The sequence below is a fragment of the Nothobranchius furzeri genome, chromosome 12 (genome assembly GCF_043380555.1).
Source record: "Nothobranchius furzeri strain GRZ-AD chromosome 12, NfurGRZ-RIMD1, whole genome shotgun sequence".
In the NCBI taxonomy this organism is placed as follows: Eukaryota; Metazoa; Chordata; class Actinopteri; order Cyprinodontiformes; family Nothobranchiidae; genus Nothobranchius; species Nothobranchius furzeri.
In genome coordinates this window covers 6,926,605-6,946,374 of record NC_091752.1, presented here as the reverse complement: position 1 = coordinate 6,946,374, position 19,770 = coordinate 6,926,605, and the positions used below count along the sequence as shown (strand labels likewise).

General features: G+C 42.5%; 1 protein-coding gene across 1 annotated transcript in view; it reads right to left on the bottom strand.

Moving 5' to 3' along the window:
* The window catches only part of vwc2 (von Willebrand factor C domain containing 2), a 100,728-nt gene extending 83,599 nt beyond the window's left edge, over positions 1 to 17,129 (bottom strand). Inside the window, exon 1 of the mRNA XM_054749918.2 lies at positions 16,783 to 17,129. The gene's annotated coding sequence lies outside the window, so the exon portion shown is untranslated. The remainder of the gene's footprint in view (positions 1 to 16,782) is intronic.
* Between the last annotated feature and the right edge of the window lie 2,641 nt (positions 17,130 to 19,770).

Here is a 19,770-nt window from a genome sequence, read left to right as displayed (position 1 = left end):
AATTTTTTGACATTAATTTATGCACATTTATCTTAAGGTCCCTTCATCACATTTTAATCAAGTTAAGGTCTGGACTTTTACTGGAGCGTTGCGGCACATCCGAGTCTTCCTCGTCTCACCCATTCTGTTGTAAATTTGCTGCTGAGGTGGACATTCTCAACCTGTTGCATGACCCATTCTGGCTCGAGCCGTGGAACAAATCCTGTCACACCTGGCTCCAGAATTTGCACAGGGAAGTCTGCGACTGGCCTTGCTGACGAGAGTTTCCGAGCTACACCAGACTCCTGGCATGCAGCTCGTTAGCTAAGCAACGTTTCAACAGGAAGTCTGGAAGCTGTTGCATTAAGATGCAAACTGAACAATTTTGCATGGAAGTGTGGTTCAAAACCACTGGCGCTTTAGCTCACCTAGTAAGACGTCGGACTCCCGTGCTAAAGACCCGGGTTTCATTCTGTTGGGCTGCATGGTGGCGCAGTGGTTAGCACTGTTGCCTCGCAGCACGAAGGTTGCAGGTTCGAAACTCGGCTCGGCTGCGGCCTTTCTGCATGGAGTTGCGTGTTCTCCCCATGCATGCGTGGGTTTCCTCTGGGTACTCCGGTTCCCCCCCAACATGCCCTATAGGTTATAAATTGTAAGGGGCTTTTTTTTATCTTTTATTTTCATTTATTGACACAAAAATAAAAATACAGTCAGAACTAAATTGCTGCAAGCCAAAATGAAAAAGGGGACAGAAAGAAGAAAAACTTATGTTGTCTGCCCCTTTTAACTAAAATAACATTAATACAAATGAAATAATCATATGATTCTTAAAGAAATTGAACAATATAGTTCCTGGACTTGTTGGCCGACAAAATCTCAACCCATGAACTTGAGAAAAAAATTGAAAAAGAAAAGAATTTACACAGAAAGAAGCATTAAGTTACAGATCTATATACATACATATATACACATACGAATACATACTAGGTTTTTTTTTTCCTTTCATCCCCCCCACCCCCCTCCCCTCACACATTTATGTAACAGATCTATATAAGTTAATCGTTTTATTTTTTATCTCTTTTTTGAAAGTCAATATTGTTTTTGCATTCTTAAGTTCAGTATTCAATTTATTCCACAATTTAACTCCATATATGGAGACACAATGTTCCTTTACGAGTATCCGATGTCTAGGTATGTTAAATAATTCATGTCCCTTTAAATCATATTTGCTATGTCTTTTTGAAAATCGTTTAATTAATCCTGCAGGTACGTTCCTTTTGTTTGCATTATACATAAATTTTAAAATATTGTAGTCCACCAGATCATAGAATTTTAGTGTTTTTAATTTAATAAATAATGGATTGGACGGATCTCTGTAGTTGCTCCTTGTGATTATTCTTATTGCTTTTTTCTGTAAGATGTAGATGGAATTTGTGTAAGTTTTATATGTTGTTCCCCAGATTTCAATGCAGTAGTTCAGGTATGGACGCTTTGGATGAAAGCGTCTGCTAAATGAATAAAACCAAAACTTTCTGCTGCAAAGTCACACAGAGTCAGCGTTCTCTCCAAGAAAGCCCATCAGCTAAACAAGAATTAACCACGCTAAGGGACAAAAACTACTCCAGCCATAACGTGCACCCCACCGTTCCATCACCAGTAAGAGAGAAAGAGCTCAAGATGTAGGCTGTCTCTAAAATCAGGGGCTGCATCCTTCCTAGTACGCATTTTAAGGCTGATTACATCACAGCAAATCAACAAGGCTGACCAAAGGATACTCAAAATGCCCTCAGAGGGGTCTGGTGGATCCTTTGTGGTGCACCCTATCACCAGATTCATCGTGGGCCCGAACTGGAGATTTTTGTTCTTGTAATTTTGGACGGACAATGCAGGAGAGGATGTGTGTTTTAGACGTACGTGTGTTAATATCTGATGGTACAAAATTTAAAAACCAAAGCTCAGATGGCGGTATAGTGTACTTCATCACGTTTTGCTGCTGAGTTGAGTTTTAACTTCTGTTCTGCGTCGTTACGGTTGTTCTGGGTGGACTGGGTTGGAAGGGTGCTTACAGGAACCAGATTTCTGAGTTTAGACTCAGCCAGTGTCTACGTTCTTCGTGATTAACGTGGTCACACCAGCATCACAGTGTTGCACACTTGCAACTAATGAAAGGTTATCTTGGAATATTCCAGGGAATCGGCAAATTAAACTACATTTGAGTGAATCTGCGCATTAATCCTGACAGCAAACATGTGTATTTACATTTGGGTTAAATGGGAAAGATGAAATTTGGAAAATGTTCTCCAGGAGGTCAGCAGTGACGGCAGGAACAACATACAACGAACACGGTACAAGCATAACGGCGTTCCGAAACAAGACATAAGACGATGGCAGGAAGGGTCATTCAGCTTTGCTCATGAGGTTTAGCTCCCTGACAGCTATCTCAAAGCAGAAGAGGCAGTGTACAGAAGCCTTGCACGCACGCCAGGCCGCCATCCCAGCTCCAAGCAACGAGTCACTGAGAATGACAGCATTTCCAGGAGCTCCGTGGCACAGCTTGACTTCTATGGGCCGCTGCCAACCGGAGAGTCTTTGCTTGTCATGACGGATGAGTACAGATACTTCCCCGGGGTTGAAAAGGTCAAGTCCAACCATGACAACAGCGTTGTTCCGATCAGTTTAAGATGTGTTTGTTTCTGGAGCTGTGAAAACGAAGCCAAGAGCAAACTGGGGACTTTGAAAACTTTCTGGGATTCCATTTTCACCAGGATCTATCTACGCTTCACCATGTCGGACCAGGAAAAAGGCTCAGTGGTTGCAGTCACCAAAGACACGTGGAATTTTTTACTCTTGCTTCAGATGATTTAGATGTTCTATCAACCAGTTTCTAATAAAGGCAATCCAGCAACCCATGGAGCTGTGCGTACGCTGTAGTTGGAAGTAAAGCTGGGACACCGTTTACATCGTCGTCTTCCTTTGACATCGCAGGTCTGATGGTGGGTGTGAGGTGTTTATGCGTGAGTGCCATTCACATTCAACCGTCTCGCCTGATTTAAACTTCTCCGTCTGCATCTGTAGGGATGGGTACCTTTGACATTTGAATCGATTCGGTACTAATTCCCGGTACCTACGAATCGATACCGGTACTTAACGGTACCAATTTTCCATACTTTTGAGTGTTTCATATTTTTAATTCTCTTTTATAATTAAATATATATTTTTCTCAATATATAACAATATTTGATATATATCACGATAAATAACATTCAACTGTATTTTAACATCGTCCTTGTAGTTTTATAAGCTGATAATTAAACTGAAGCAAACATCTTTACTGTGAACTAAATTTACTGTGTATCTTCATTCCTTTTTCCTTCTTTTTTCATTTGATTTTTCCTACTGGGAAGTTAGAATTTCCGAGGAGAAAGCGAACGCACCATTAGATGATAACAATGGTAGCAATGGAAGCTAACATATCAAGCTAACGATATCTTAAACAGTTTATTTAACTGCTAGAACAGATTAAAACGATAATGCCTCACACTTAGATCGTTGTCACTGGTTTCATCTTCACCCAATCACCCGTCGCATTTAGTAAAGTGAAGCCAAACTTTAGCGCGCGTTCATGTTCTTCTAGTCAGAATTTCGGAGTTCCGAGGAGAAAGCGAACGCACCATTAGTGAAACGGAAGCTAACAAATCAAGCTAATGTTATCTTAAACATTTTATATACCTACCGGAGCAGATTAAGACGAGGATGTCTCACTTAGATCGTTGTCGCTGGTTTCATCATCACCCAGTTACCCATCACATTTAGTGAAGTGGACCCAAGCTTTAGCGTGCGTTCTTTCTACCATGCTGCTCTGTTTACAACTGGCTCGCAGCGACCGGCGACATAACGCTCTTGCGCATGCGCGGCTGTCTTGGCAAGTTCTCGTTGTGAAGGACGGGTACCGAAACGAGGCACCGTTTCAAATGAAGTGAATCGGTGCTCGGTCGGTACTATGGAATTCGGTCGGTACCTTAAAAAGTACCGAATTTGGTGCCCATCCCTAAGCGTCGGTGCTGGCACAAGGGCTCTCCGCGGGCTTGCAGAGGCTAACGGAGACATGCCCAACTTTTTAACTATCTGTGTACAGTGACAGAGACCGCTAGCTTGTGATTGGTCACAACGCCACTTCCTGTGAAGTCGTCAACGGCACCGCCATTGCCCCCTCAAAAAAAAAACATATTTTGTGGCAGACACGAAACAGATTGAAGAACATCTTGTGGAAAAAGTCCAAAAGTATGAACGTTTGTTCACCCGCGACTGAAGGAGTACAAAAAGATGGAGGACGCGTTTTATTCGTGGGCAGAAATGACGGAAGCCAACGGACGCGTCGTTCTTAGCAGTTCAGATCGACCAGGCAGGAAGTTGAACTCAGGAGCTGTTTAAAACATCGGAACACTTTCAAAATAAAAGTCACGTGCAGATTTGTAGGGTTGTTGTTTTGTCGCTGTGCTGTTGTGAAGCACTTTGCTATTCTTTCTAAGAAAGGTGCTAAAGAACTGAATATCTACTTAAATTTCTAGTAGCTTAAAAAACAGAAGTCATCACCTGTGACACCTCGGTAGCCGAGGTAAGAAAATAAACTACAAGCTTTTTGCGACGCATGTGACCAGCTTTCTCTTTGCACGGTAGGCCTGCCGAAATCACGCTGGATCTCGTCTCTGGTAGTTTGTCCTAAAGTTGAAGTGGTGGCAGCCGGCTGTTTCTCCTTCACAAAATGTTTACAGCTGTACTGTGTTAGAAGGTTGTTAAGAGGCCTGAAACAAATGTTTGAAGTTAGCTTGTTTTGCACGTCATTTAAGGTGTTTCTGTAATTGCTTATTTCTTTAATGTGGAGTTTTTCCTTCAGCTCGTCAGACAGACAAGCGCACAAATTCACTCCGATTCAAAATCCTACATTACCAAACAAACATGCTTCTGGACTGTGGAAAGAAGCTGGAGTCCTAGCAGACAACCCGCATGTGTACAAAAACATCATCGATTCATCCTGTGAGACAGCAGAGCAAGGTTCAGCTCAGAAGTAACCTCTCAAACCTAATCCGAGCTGCCGCGCTCCTCTTAGAGAGGAGACTTTCTTCTGAGAACCTTTCCAGTCAAGCCATTTTTGTCCAGTGTTCCTCTAATTGTTCTGTCGTGAACTTTAACCTTTATCATGCTGACTGAAGCCTTAGACGTGCAGCTTTGAGTTTCCTGCAGATGTCTTTTCCCTGCGCCGTGGTGTTAACACGCATCTGAATGCAAACTCCTGCTTTTATAGGTGTGCTCACACTGGCGATGCGTTTGAGTAGTAGTGCCCGGCTGATACGTCTGGTCTTATTAAAGCCATAACATCTGGTTTAATATGCAATGCCTTTTTCTCAGGTTGAATTTAGATAAATGGTAAAGTCTTTAATCGCCATAAAAAGCGTGCACCTCTCCCATGACTGCAGCTCTACTGCGGATCTGCACAAAGCTGCAACTCAGTGTTTTTAAACATATATCAGTCTGATAAATTATGATGCAAAGAGACACAGATGGGTCTTTAAACCAGAATGCAATCCCTAGAAAACAGCACAATGCACGTCTTATAATGCACAAATCTGATTCTATCTGTAGAGATTAATGACTGAGCTGCACCACGGTTTCAACTACACATCCTAACTGTGCACCGTTGAGCCAACTGGCACTTAGGCTAATGAAGTTAGTTAGCCGTTAGCTCAAACTTCAGACCTGACAGGCTGAACTACAGGAGTAAACTCAGCAGCAGCAGTCAAGCATCATTCATACCAGACTCACACTGACGTGGGAGCATGTATTCATGCTACAGCTCTGGGTATCCTGTTGTCATCTATATTAGAGCCTGCCGGTGTTTGTGAGTAGATTATTACAGATTTATCAGATGTATTTAATAATTTAAGGAACCAGATTAAATAAATAAGTGATTTGATGCGGCCAAATAAGCAAAGACAGGCAGAAAGAAAGGTGACAGACAAGCAGTTAGACCGGCTGGTAATTTACAGACAGTGAGACAGGTAGATAAGTGAATGACAGTAAGATGGGTAGGTAAGTGACAGAAGGACAATAGCATTTATGAATGGGACATGTCCTCCTTTCTGAAGTATGTTTGTGTAATAGTTATAAATATTTATTCTTGTTGCAGAAATGACTCTGTTTGGAGGAATAGAGTATTCTGTCCTACGAGACTGATGAGCTAACAGCTAGTTTATGCCTCTAATGTTGTAAATCCAATCTCTGGATCCAAAATGTTCAAATGAAGGCAGCTGGACTTCTTCGGGTCAATCTTATAAGCCGTAGCTGTCTTTTGTTGCTTAACGAGCAGAAACTACCTATGAATACCCCTCCTACCTCCTGAGAAGTCATTAGCCTCTATTGTGTTGGAGTCGTTGTATTCATTGGATGCAGGAGGGTGTAAGCCAGAATGAAACTACTTGGGAATAAGATTCAGAGCTGCATTACAGGTGCTGGAGAGGTGAAATCTGAGGCCTCCTCCTCTATTGACCATCGACAAAGCCCCTTGGATGAGAAGCAAAATGTCTTCAAGAAACCAAAGAAGTCCAGCTGCCCTCATCCGAACCCCTTTGGATTACCATGACCTGGATGACTGAGAGCCTTCATCACCAACCTCTGAAATCTCTCAGCATTTCATGAGACAATGTGTAGTTTTTACTGTTGATCTCTGGAAATATCGAAATGTTGTTCAAAATGAATTAAAGGATGCCCAGTTGTTGAAAAATATTGGCAGCTTTGTAAGATATAACCACAAAAATGGGGTCTAAAATGCAGCAGGTCTAAGGGTGTTTCTCAATGTCAAGGAACCTCGCCTTGATGCCTTGGCCCCGCCCCGGTTACCTAGGAGATACGTCATCGGGAGCCGCCAAGTCATGTTCCAATGTTCGTGTTCTACCGAGGTGTTTGTCTGAGGCGTCTGGCGTTTGGCTAACTGACCAAGGATACAAAGGAGGTGTCTTGTTGCCTTCTCGCCGTCAAAAATTTCAGAAGGATGGAGGATCAGGAGCCGGCAGCTACTTCAGGGGCAAACTTCCCATTTAAATGTAAGTCAACTAATTGTAACAATCGGGCTGATATTAAAACATTTTTTAGATCCAAAACGGTTAGCTATGGTTGGTTAGCAGTTGCAGCTTCGGTGGCTAGCAGGTAGTATCTTGTTTACATATTTAATTGAACCCATATGCATAATTTCAAAAGAAAAAGGCTCGTTATGTATTCATATTGAAACTTGAAAGCATAAAATACGCTACCTCACACGTGACCTTGACGTGACCGCCGCAGAAGCCGAGGTCACGTGAGGCAATTCTGTTCTATTTAACCGTTTTCTTTGACCAAGGAAGGACAGTGTACTCATGAGGAAGGCGCCTGGCCTAGCAATACATCGCCTTGGAAGGCCAGGCGCCTTGACATTGAGAAACATCATAAATCTCTGGGTATGTCGGGTTCAGAGCAGGAGGAGTAGGACCCGATATGCAGAGCACCAGACGACATGAGGCAGGAGTAGTTGAAAAAAGGTAGAATCCTTTCTTTTGGGAGTTTATGCAGAAAACACGAACAATTTCAGGAGTCAATAAACGAGCAGGAGTCTCAGGTTTTACACGGGGGAACAAAACACGCTGACAACAACAATGGACCAACAAACCCTGAGGGACAAGACAGGGCTTTTACGCCTAGTCCACACGTAGCCGAGTTTTTTTAAAAACGAATATCCGCCCCTGCAAAAACTTGCATCCACACCACAGCGTTTTTAAAAAAACTCTGTCCACACGTACCTGGATAAATACATTGTTAAGGACATGCCAGACCTGTAGGTGGCAGTACTTCCCCCGTTCTTAACCTCGTCCTTCGTCTGTGGTCTTCCGCATGGAGCAGGAATTCCGCTTGCAAAAACAAACAAGCAAAAAGCGCTTGGACAATTGATAAAGCGAGCGCAGCTCTGAGGGCATCCATGCTGTCGGCTAGTGTAAACACAGGTCGCACACGTGATGTCAGCATTTTTTTGTCGTGGAAAGTGACGTTGCGGACCTTAAAACTCCGGTTTTGTCCGTCCACACGCAGACACCCAAAACGGAGAAAACGCAGATCTTCGCTTTGGCCGGAGTTTTTAAAAAGATCCGTTTTCGTGTGAAAAAACTCCGTTTTCGTGTGGATGACAGGCCAAAACGTAGAAAAATATCTACGTTTTGGCAGATCCCCGGCTACGTGTGGACAGGGCCTTAAACAGAGAGGGAGGCAATCAGGGGAACAGGTGACAGGTGTGAGGAGTGAGGTATAGAGGGAAGACAGGTGGCATCAATAAACTAAATGGGGGAAAGAACTCAGCAGGAGGGAAGATAAACCATAACCTATAAAACACTGAATAACTAAGGCCTAGTCCACACGTAGCCGGGATTTTTTAAAAACGAATACCCGCCCCTCCAAAAACTTGCATCCACACCACCGCGTTTTAAAAACAAACTCTGTCCACACGTACCCGGATAAATACGTTGTTAAGGACATGCCAGACCTGTAGGCGGCAGTACTTCCCCCATTCTTAACCTCGTCCTTCGTCTGTGGTCTTCCGCAAGGAGCAGTAATTCCTCTTGCAAAAACAAACAAGCAGAAAGCGCTTGGACAATTGATGGATCGGGTAGTGACAGAGCTTAGCTCTGAAGGCTTCCATGATGCCGGCTAGTGTAAACACAGGTCGCACACGTGATGTCAGCATTTTTTGTCGCGGAAAGTGACGTTGCAGACCTTAAAACTCCGGTTTTGTCCGTCCACACGCAGTCACCCAAAACGGAGAAAACGCAGATCTTCACTTTGGCCGGAGTTTTTAAAAAGATCCGTTTTCGTGTGAAAAAACTCCGTTTTCGTGTGGATGACAGTCCAAAACGTAGAAAAATATCTACGTTTTGGCAGATCCCCGGCTACGTGTGGATAGGGCCTAAACCTAAAGACTAAGGGCAAAGATAAACAACTAATAACTAGAGGAGGACTAATACAAAATGAAATAGGAACTACCAGGGAGTGAGTAGGAGGAAACATGAGGGAAGCCTAGAGAGAGCTGGGGAACAACAGGAGGAGAACCTGGAGTGAGAACAGGAGGGGGCTGGGACCAGAGGGACACAGAACATGACGGGGCAACGCCATGTTTCCTTCTACAGGAGCCCATGAGGACAAAACGTGTTTACCATTCATTAACGTTGTTTATACAGTTATCTCTTTGCTCGATGCCACGTATATGTGGATGGTTGCCACTGATAAAACGTCTGGTGTGCTGTCATTTTGCTGGAGGTTTTTGACTCTAAAAGCCATCCGTGTATAAGGTCTTACTCGAACACAAAATATGGTTTACTTGCAATGATTTGGGTATGTACTCCCTCCCATCACCAGGGAAAATACACATCGTCCCTTTAAGGCAAACTTTTGCACCAATTTCAGTTTCTGATTAAAGTGTTTTTTTTTTTTTTACTTGTTGGTTATTTACCAGCAGCTGCAGCTCGATGCAGCACTTCCTGTCTGGCTGGAGTTTCAAAACCTTCCTGCTGAAACAGATTCTGATTCTTGTACGGCTCCATTCATCTGAGAGCTAAATTTAAAAGATTGTTTTTCTCCAATCACCTTAGTTCTGCGGGAAAAGCGGTCTGTTGTTGCTTGAATGAGTTTAGCGTTTATTGACGGTGAGTTCAAGAACAATGAAAAATGTTGGAATTTTTGAGTTTGCCAGTTAAAGGCAGAGATGCCTAAAAACTGACACTTTTATACATCTTTAAAACATTTAGATAATTTTTCATGAAATAACTATTCTTGCTTTTTTTTGTTTTCGCTGCACAATTACCGCGACTCATCGTCCGTGCAGTCTGGTGGATTTGTGACCAATGCAGCAGGAGAAAATTATTATTATATTCCCATAATAAAAATACGTTCTGCTTCTCTTCTCCACCATTAACACTGGAATTTTAATGCCTCTGGTCTCTCTGCTATTACTTTTAAGGCCTGACAATGGTTTTCACTCTCCCCTGACATTTAAATGGCTCCGCTTCTAGCACAAGACCGCGTGAACTCAACATTCGTCTGGGTGTTTGGCAGCTGGAGCGTCTCCGTCATTAACGCTGTGCACTTATTTATCCCTCTGTCAGAGACCAAAGTTCCTCTGAGGCAAGAACTCAGGAGATCAGGATGTGGTGGAGCTCTCAGCAACGTTTCATCAAGCTGGCTGTTGGGTCGCTCACCGTCTGTCTCACTGGTGCATGACTCATGGGCCGCTGTCACAGCAGAGGAGGACGCGGACAATAGGTCTTGACCAAACATTTGGAGCTCTCACTGCTGAGTTCAGCTTTGCCTTATTATTTACATTAAGTGAACTGGTGAGGCTTCAACCCAGTCTGAGTAAAGACAGACTATGGGAGGTTCTATTGATGCGTTGTTATATAAAACAGTTATTTAGTGCAAATGTCTAAAAGCATTTGTCATTTTTACTGTATTTGTTTAAAAAGTGGCTCAAACATGCATCAGATTATAACTTGAAGCTAATTAAAGGGCAACCAGGCAGTTTTAGCTTGCTTTTGGCACCCCCTAGTGTCTGTTTATAGATCTGAAAGCAAACCGTAGCTCCTCACGGTGCAATTGTCTTTTTTTAACACCTTAATCTACCAGCTGAAACATCTCCCAGCCTTCATTAGTGTCTACAGGAAGGATTCATCACTAAATTAAACATATCAGCTGTGTCCATGATCTAACGCACGCTGGAAGAAGACTGCAGCATCAGGCATGTCAGTTTCATTTTTTTCAAGTCCCAACAGCGTGGACTGGTACTCTGAAGTTGCAAAAGAAATTTTCTGGCCCCAGGGTCAGGGGCGGCGTTAGGCCCGGCTACTTGGGCTCAAGCCCCGAATGTTTTATGAAAAGCCCCGGATCTAAATCGTGGAAGTAACATGCAGTACCAAAGTCCAACAGAGAGGGCGCAGCTGGCAGTAGTTTGTATACAGCCTGCCTGAGCCTCCACCACTGAAGAAGAAGCCCTTCAGCAACCGGCTTCTTCTACACTCTCTGCCTGAAACGCATGAGTGAAGATGGACATAAGGACGTTTTTTAGACCAAAAGTACAACGACAGAACCCCAGCTTTGATGAGACTGGTGTTGACTCAGTTTTGTGAGTCTTATTTGAAAATATTTGTTGTGCTGCTGGTTTGCCTAAAGTTAGCTTACTATCAGGTAAAGTTGTTGGAGAAAGAAAGGGAATATTTACCATCATCTCACACTAAACACTAACAGGAACAATACTCTGCCCTGAATATGCTTAATATGTAGCTTCAGATTAAAAATTATGTGGTACTAGACAAATATATATGATGTTGACTAGTGCGTGTCACGTGTGTGTGCATGTGCGTGCGTGCGTGTGCGCGTGTGTGTGTGTTAAGCCCCGGATCTTCTTCAGTCCTAAATCCGCCCCTGCCCAGGGTGTGATAGGGGCTTGGTGGCCTTTCATTAACCCTGTAAAGGGTCAATTTAGCTCATACTGGCTGAAGAAAATGGTTTAAGAAGAATGTTTAAAAGCTTTAGTATGAGACTAAAAATATAAGAAACATCTCACACACACACACACACACACTAAAGTAAAAAAGTTCTAATCAGAAACCACAACATCCACAGATGTTTTAGATTAGCTGATAGAGCTGCAGAGACGTCTTCAGGCTGCACGGGCCTTTAGTTTGTAGCCTAACCCCAAAACCACCTGAAGTGAAGGAGCATGCGAAGTGATCATGCTCAGTTTCAATGTTGTGGCCATATTTAACGTGTAATAATAAATCTTTAAATTCTTCGTCTTCGTCTTCGTCTTCCTCCGCTTATCCGGGTCCGGGTCGCGGGGGCAGCATCCCAATTAGGGAGCTCCAGGCCGTCCTCTCCCCGGCCTTGTCCACCAGCTCCTCCGGCAGGACCCCAAGGCGTTCCCGGACCAGATTGGAGATGTAACCTCTCCAACGTGTCCTGGGTCGACCCGGGGGCCTTCTGCCGGCAGGACATGCCCGAAACACCTCCCCGGGGAGGCGTCCAGGAGGCATCCTGACCAGATGCCCAAACCACCTCAACTGGCTCCTTTCGATCCGGAGGAGCAGCGGTTCTACTCCGAGTCCCCCCCGAATGTCCGAGCTCCTCACCCTACCTCTAAGGCTGAGCCCGGCCACCCTACGGAGGAAACTCATTTCGGCCGCTTGTATCCGCGATCTCGTTCTTTCGGTCATTACCCAAAGCTCATGACCATAGGTGAGGATTGGGACATAGATCGACCGGTAAATCGAGAGCCTGGCTCCTCCTTGAACCGTCACCTTATCGTGGTGGAGGAGTTTGAGTGCCCTAATGATCCTAGGAGCTATGTTGTCTGGGGCACTTAGTGCCCCTGGTAGGGTCTCCCATGACAAATTGGTCTTAGGTGAAGGGTGAGACAAAGCACGGTTCGAAGGATCTTTCATGGCGGTTAAAACGAAGAGTCGGAGTACCCGGCCCGGAGGGTTACCGGGGTCCCACCCTGGAGCCAGGCCTGGGGTTGGGGCCCGTGAGCGAGCGCCTGGTGGCCGGGCTTTCGCCCATGGGGCCCGGCCGGGCCCAGCCCGAACCGGATACATGGGCTCGTCCAACTGTGGACCCACCACCCGCAGGAGGAACATGAAGGGTCCGGTGCAATGCGAATCGGGTGGCAGACCAAGGCGGGAGCCTTGGCGGTCCAATCCCCGGACAAGAAAACTAGTTTTAAATTCAGTAACTAGTTCTATTCTTTCATAATTCACCTTTAGCTTTCACACCGAAAGCTAAATAAAAGAAATGTTTCTGTTTTGTCCATTTTTACTTCACTTGTGATCCTTAAGGAAAGTAAAAACCTACTTCTATCAGTATTTATGTGTAATTAATGAATGCAAATGAGAATTACATTTTTATCAAAACGTTCCCATATTTCTAAGATGTTTTTAATTAGTTAGATTTTTAAGTGGCTGCTTTGTTAAACTATAAGAACTGAGTGATTTTGCTGCCATTTAAATGGATCATTAGAATAGCAGAGGTTGTACCACAGTTTGTCTTTTTGTGATGTGATAAAGGGCCGAATACTGAGCCTTGTGGAACTCCTTTAGTGCATTTTGAGTAAAGATTGAATCATACATCTCATTTAACACGTTTCACAAACAAACACTAAAAACTAAATTGGCTAAAAGCTAAATTTAGACAGTTTGGATCAGAGTTGCTTCAAGTAGATATAAAAATGATAAATGACCCACACTTGTATAGGGCCTTCCAGAGTCAGAGGACTTCAAAGCACCTTACACTTCAGTGAACCATTCATCCATTCTCTCACACGCTGGTGATGAGCTACAACGTAGTCACAGCTGCCTTTGGGCACAATGATGGAGGCAAGGCTGCTGAACACGGATGCCACAGCCGGACTGAGCCTGGGTATCAAACCCAGTGGCTATAGGACGAACTCCCAACCCCTGCTGCCCTGAACTACTTAAGCTTAGAAATTTGGCCACCAAACAAAACATGAAATTAAAAAAATGAGGCAGCAACAATTTTGTCTTTATGGTTGTTAGCAAAACAACTCGAGCCATTCAGTCTAATTTAAGACTGGGTCTTCATTTATAACCGATTAGGTCAACCTGATTCAAGCTAGCTGCTGCAGCTAACTGTCATTAGCATGCACAGAAATGGCTTTGAATAATAATAATACATCAAACTTATATAGCGCTTGTTTAGGACACTCAAAGACGCTTCCATGCACTCTCACATTCACACACTGCCAGTGACGGTAGGCTGCTTTGTAGCCACAGCTGCCCTGGGGCGGTCTGACGGAGGCGAGGCTGCCATTTGGGGCCGTCGGCCCCCCGACCACCAACAACACAGGCAGGTTAGGTGAGGTGTCTTGCCCAAGGACACAACAGCAGAATACCCCTGGCGAGAGCTGGAATTGAACCCATGACTCTCTCTCTGATCATGAGGCAACCTGCTCTACCACCTGAGCTACTGCTGCCACCCCCCACCCCACCCCCACCCCCACAACATAAATTCTAATTTTGTCACGTTCTGGTGTTCTGTCAGATGGTGTGTGATGTCATTTTGAAGATTTTACGATTATGGCTCCAACGGTTTCCTCGATGGATGATTTAGGTGTAAAACTCTCATGAGGAGCCTCTAATGGTCATAATATTTCATCAATAGTCATACTTTCTTCTTCCGGCTCTTGAAGAGTACAGACGCTTTTTTTTCTCCTCTCCTCCCTCCTCATCCCAATGTCTGTTTGTCTGTCTTTGGGTGCACAGTGCTTCTGCATTTTTTCTGGAAACTGGAAATTATTAAGAATGGGCCTGGTCAGTTGGTCTCTCGACGTGATTGACAAAATGTTTTCAACGATGAGAACGGGAGAAGGGGCTCCCGGTTGCCCCTCTGGGACAGAGCTAGCTGGGCATATCATGGACTCCTGGAAACAGTGGAACATGGTCTTCCTCTCTCAACTGTCTGTAGAGGATTCTGATGATGCCTGGATATTCGTCGTTTTGGTGTCGGGATCCCTGCTGTTTGGCCTGAGCGGTTACCTGGCTTACCGGAAAATTAACGAGCTTTCGAGGAATATTGGCTCAATCCCAGTGCTCAGGGATGGAATGCATCGCGATGTGAACGCACAAACTCACATAATTGTCGAAGTGAGTCGTAAGCTTGGAACTTTGGCTGCGATTCAGGCTCTGGCACAGAAGGTTGATTCCATCAAGGAGAGAGTTGACGGGACAGCACGAATTGGGATAGATTAATTACGCCATTATTGGATCTAGAGGGGTTGTAGATCAACAGAAAACACTAAGGCAGAGAGGAAATTATCTCTGTCTGTCCCCAAAACAATTCTTATCTGAATCTGGTGCCCTTGAGCCTGTGAGGCTGAAATGATAACTCCCCCCTCAGAATAAATGTGGAATGCTGCCGTCGCTATGGAAACCCTTTCTCCCTATCCCAGCCTGGGCGGGACTGTGACCGGTGAAGGCCATGGAACCGTATCTAGGAGTCACTGTGCTCTCTAACCCATTATCTCCCTCCCCTGTCCAAACGGAGGTGATGAGCGCTGCTCCATGCGGCTGCACGCACTGACGTGAGGAGAGTCCCAACCCTACCACCCCACCTAGTGGACACTTATGTTGTGTATCGTCTGAAGTCTGTGTGCACATCTGTCTGAGGTGTTTTTTTGCATAGCAAAGCTATCCTCTCTGTGGAGGGTAACTCTGAAGTGCCTTTTTTTTCCCTCCCCCTGACTCTATCCTCATATAAACCCCTCTTGATCTATTATAGTAGCGCAACTCGGGTTGCGAATGACCACAGTCACCAATTCTTGTCATGTGTCTATGTATGTATGTCTGATCTCAGAATTGTGTGTGCTGAAACTCTGATTTCCCTCTGGGATTAATAAAGTATTACTGAATTAAATTGAATTGAATATTCATCAGGTCCTAATGACTATGAATAGATTTTAAAAGATAGTGGTTGTGAATATAACCCGACTGAAGAACCTCACAGTGAGAATATGAGACTAAGGTTTGGTTTGACAGATGCAGTAAGAATGACAACGAGTCTGCAAAACACAAAACACAGACATCTGCTGTATCGGTGGAGACGGGGACTCCAGCAAGCGTCCCTCTGATAAATCTGAGAGGATGTCATTGAGAGGAAAACCACTTCCGTAGGGCAGGAATTAACTGGGAAAGTCAAATCTGCCCTCACCGGTGTGCACGGCTAATTTACCGCCTGTTACAGACGCTCCGACAGCCACCATGTGCAATACAACCATTTACTTTGAGTTCTGCTTTAATTTATGGCAGCACAAATGACCGGATTTGGACCTGACAGGGATTAAGACATGTTAAATTAATAATATTTATCTCTCTTTTTTTACACAGATAAACACTATGAAATGATGAAATCCAATTAGAGCATTAAGGGACACCGAGGCAGGATCCAAGAGTATTAAGCCATCTGCCAGTGAGTAAAGAATGCTGCAGGGCTGTCTAACTGAATTTTATCCTCTCACTGTAAATCTTGCAAGTGACCCAAATCGGTCAAAAGTTTGCCTAAACAGGGAACAAAATAAAAAATAAAATAAAAAAACATCAGACCTTGCAAAACTGTCACATAATCTTAGGATTATGTGCTGTGCAACAAGGTGAGTGTTTCTGCTCATGCACACAAACGCCTGCCAGGAAACGTCTGAGGCAGGAAATGTGCGAAGTGGGAAGGAGAGAAGATGCATTTCAGCATGATTTTATTTTCTACAGTAAACAGGAACAAGGAGAGATGGAGATCTCCAATGAGCTGGAGTGACATTTCCTAAATGTCAGGACAGCTGGAAAAGCTTGAAACAGAAACAAATATGCAGCCAGAATTCTGAAAGACAGGATAAAAACTTGTGCATTCACCCGTTTTGGACATTTTCTGAGCGTCACCCAGCTGTCTGCTGCACTGGTGATGGGTTGCTGCATTCTCTTTCCGCAGATCACTAAAATCTGCTGGCCCTGTTTCAGCTAAATCTAACAATTTACGCTCATTCTGCGCGTGTCATGTTTGATGTGCACGAGTAGAACGCTGCAGCTTATTTGCATTTGGTTTTAATATGACTTCAGTATGAAAACTTGAGTAAAATCAGTGCATTTGTGCAAGAGAAATATCATTACAATAAGTTTTGTTGGTTTGTTTTGCAAAGCAGAGCAACATGCAAAAGCTCCATTCTTAAACATGTTTTACCTGCGGTCTCCGGATTCTGCGCGCATCCTTCATGGTGCTGCTGGGCTGAATCCGGACTGTTGGGAGAAACGGCGCAAAAACACCAACAAGAGAACAAATCTGAACTGACGCGCATTAAATGCAGTTTTCTGTCTTTTCTCTTGAGAGGAAAAACCTCCGCAAGTCGGCAGCGGCTGAGTGGAGGCTGCGTCCGCGTGCACCGCCTTTACGAGCGGCTACTGATGTCCCTGCTCTCGCGCTGGCACTTTTATTTCTGTCGGTGGCAGAAAAATAATTTAATAAAAACGGGAAAAGGAGGAGGATGAAAGAGGAGCTGGAGCGTCCGCTAGATGGCGCAATGCAGGCGATCAATTGGAGAGCGCTATCAGGCGCGCGCGCGCACACCCGCAGACGCACGATGCTGTCGTTAACTTGTTACACACAATTACACGTTCACACCACGTGACCCGGTTTGGTCCAACCTAATGTGGCTCCAAAAATAAAAAATTAATAAATGACTCAACCTAAAAGTTTTTTTTCTGATGGATCATAAAAAGTATTTTATTAAAATGACTTTATTATACAAAAAATAAGACAATTTAAAAAGACGTCACTTCTTTTTTCTTCTCAAAAGCTCATATATGGGGAAGGGATTGTGAAAATTAACCAGTTCTTATGTCATGTTTGTTTTTAAATACATTCTGTTAATGTTTATCCAAACGGTAAACGCAACCAAATCAACTTTAGAAAAAATTGATTAAATTTTAATCTACAGGTAAAAAGGAAAATCATGATGACTAAGGGATTAAAGAAGTTGTGTGCAAAAAAGAATAATTTATGTAGGAGTTTTTAAAATTGCAAACAAGGAAAGCGGAAGATAGATATAAAAATATAAAAGTTAATTGGTGACAATAATTAGGAAGCAACAAAAAGATTAGTATGGTAATCTATTGAATCAGAATAAAAATAACACAAAAGCTACTTGGGGAATACTAAATAGTGTGACTAATAGAGAGAAAACAAAATCCAGTATTCCAAATCACTTTGTCAAGGACAAAAAAGATATTTATGATGATAAAGAAATCACTGATGAGTTTAATGATTTTTTTGTAAATGTAGGTAGGAGTTTGATGGAGACAAACCAATAATAGAAGATAAACTGACCACAATGACTAGTACTGTCAATAGTATTGTCCTTGACAAAGTAGATAAAGAAGAAATACGAAACATGGTAAAAAACAGTGGAAACAAACGATCAACCGATGATCAGGATCTGGACATGATAACTGTTAAAACCATCTTAGAATCTGTCATTCAACCATTCACTTACATTTGTAATCTATCACTTTCTGCTGGAAAGTTTCCTGACACAATGAAAACAGCAAAAGTCATTCCTTTGTACAAGAGTGGTGATAAATATAGTTTCAATAATTACAGGCCGGTGTCACTGCTTCCACAGTTTTCTAAAATATTGGAAAAAGTATTTGTATCAAGGTTGGATAAATTCATCGAAAAAAATTATATTTTAAATAATGAACAATATGGGTTTAGAACTAAACATTCCACAGCAATGGCAATAATGGAATTAACGGATAAAATATCAACAGCAATTGACAATAAAATTACTTTGTTAGTGTTTTCATTGATTTGAAAAAAGCTTTTGACGTCATTGATCACTCAAGGTTACTTCGAAAATTAGGTCAGTATGGAATAAGAGGTGTGGCTCATCAATGGGTTAAAACTTATTTAGAAAATAGGAAACAGTTTGTTCAGATAAAGGACCACAAGTCAAAACTATGTGAAATTAATTGAGGAGTGCCACAAGGGTCGGTCCTTGGACCAAAACTGTTCTTTTTGTTTATTAACGACTTGGTAAATGTATCTAAGACACTCGGTACCATTCTATTTGCAGATGATACAACACTGTTTTACTCAGGATCAAATAATGAGGAAGTGGCTAAAGTGATGAATGATGAACTGATTAAAATTAAAAACTGGTTTGATATAAATAGATTGGCCCTGAATCTTAATAAAACACATTTTATACTGTTTAATGATAAAAAGAACAGTGATGTGTCATTGGAAATAGATGGGATTGCAATTCAAAGAGTAAAAGAAACTAAAGTTCTTGGAGTTCTTATTGATGAAGACTTGTCATGGAAATCCCATATTAGTTACATAAAAGGTAAAATTGCCAAATCCTTCGGAGTATTACAAAGAGTCAAGTTTTACTGACTAATTCTGGTTTGTTGGCATTGTACAATTCACTGATTGTTCCATACTTGACTTATTGTGTAGAAATGTGGGGAGCAACATACAAAAACTACACACAACCCTTATTTATTTTACAGAAAAGAGCTCTGAGAATCATCAATTATAGTGGCTGTAGAGATCCATCAAACCCATTGTTTATTAAATATAAATTACTGATATGATTTAAAGACTGGAAAATCATACAAACCATGTATAAAGCCAATTTCGGTACTCTGCCAACAAACATTCAGGGGATATTTGAAAAGAGAACTAGTAATTACATGCTGAAAGAAACTGATGTGTTTACAAAACCTAGATTTAGAACTAAAACTAAGGAGTGGAATATATCTGTAAATGGTGTTAAATTATGGAATAACCTTAAAAGGGAAATTAAAAAACTCTGTCATTTAATATATTCAAAAAATATACCAAATTGAGTGTACTAAATAATTATGAAAATGTAAATTAAATCACTGATCATGATCGCACTGGAATTAAGAACAGGAAAAAGTTTTAAATGAATCTGTATGTGTGTCTGACGAATGGAAATTATATATAAATTGATTATTTCTACTGGAAAATGGGGCAGAAATTATAAGATGTTTTTCTTCATTCTGCTTTTCGTTCAAATATGATTTTTGTTATGTATTACTTATTGTTTATATGTTTTATTTGTTTTTATTTTGAATGAAATAAATGAAGAAAAAATTGAAATAATCAGAATCAAATAAAAACTTTAAAGTTAAACCCAAAACA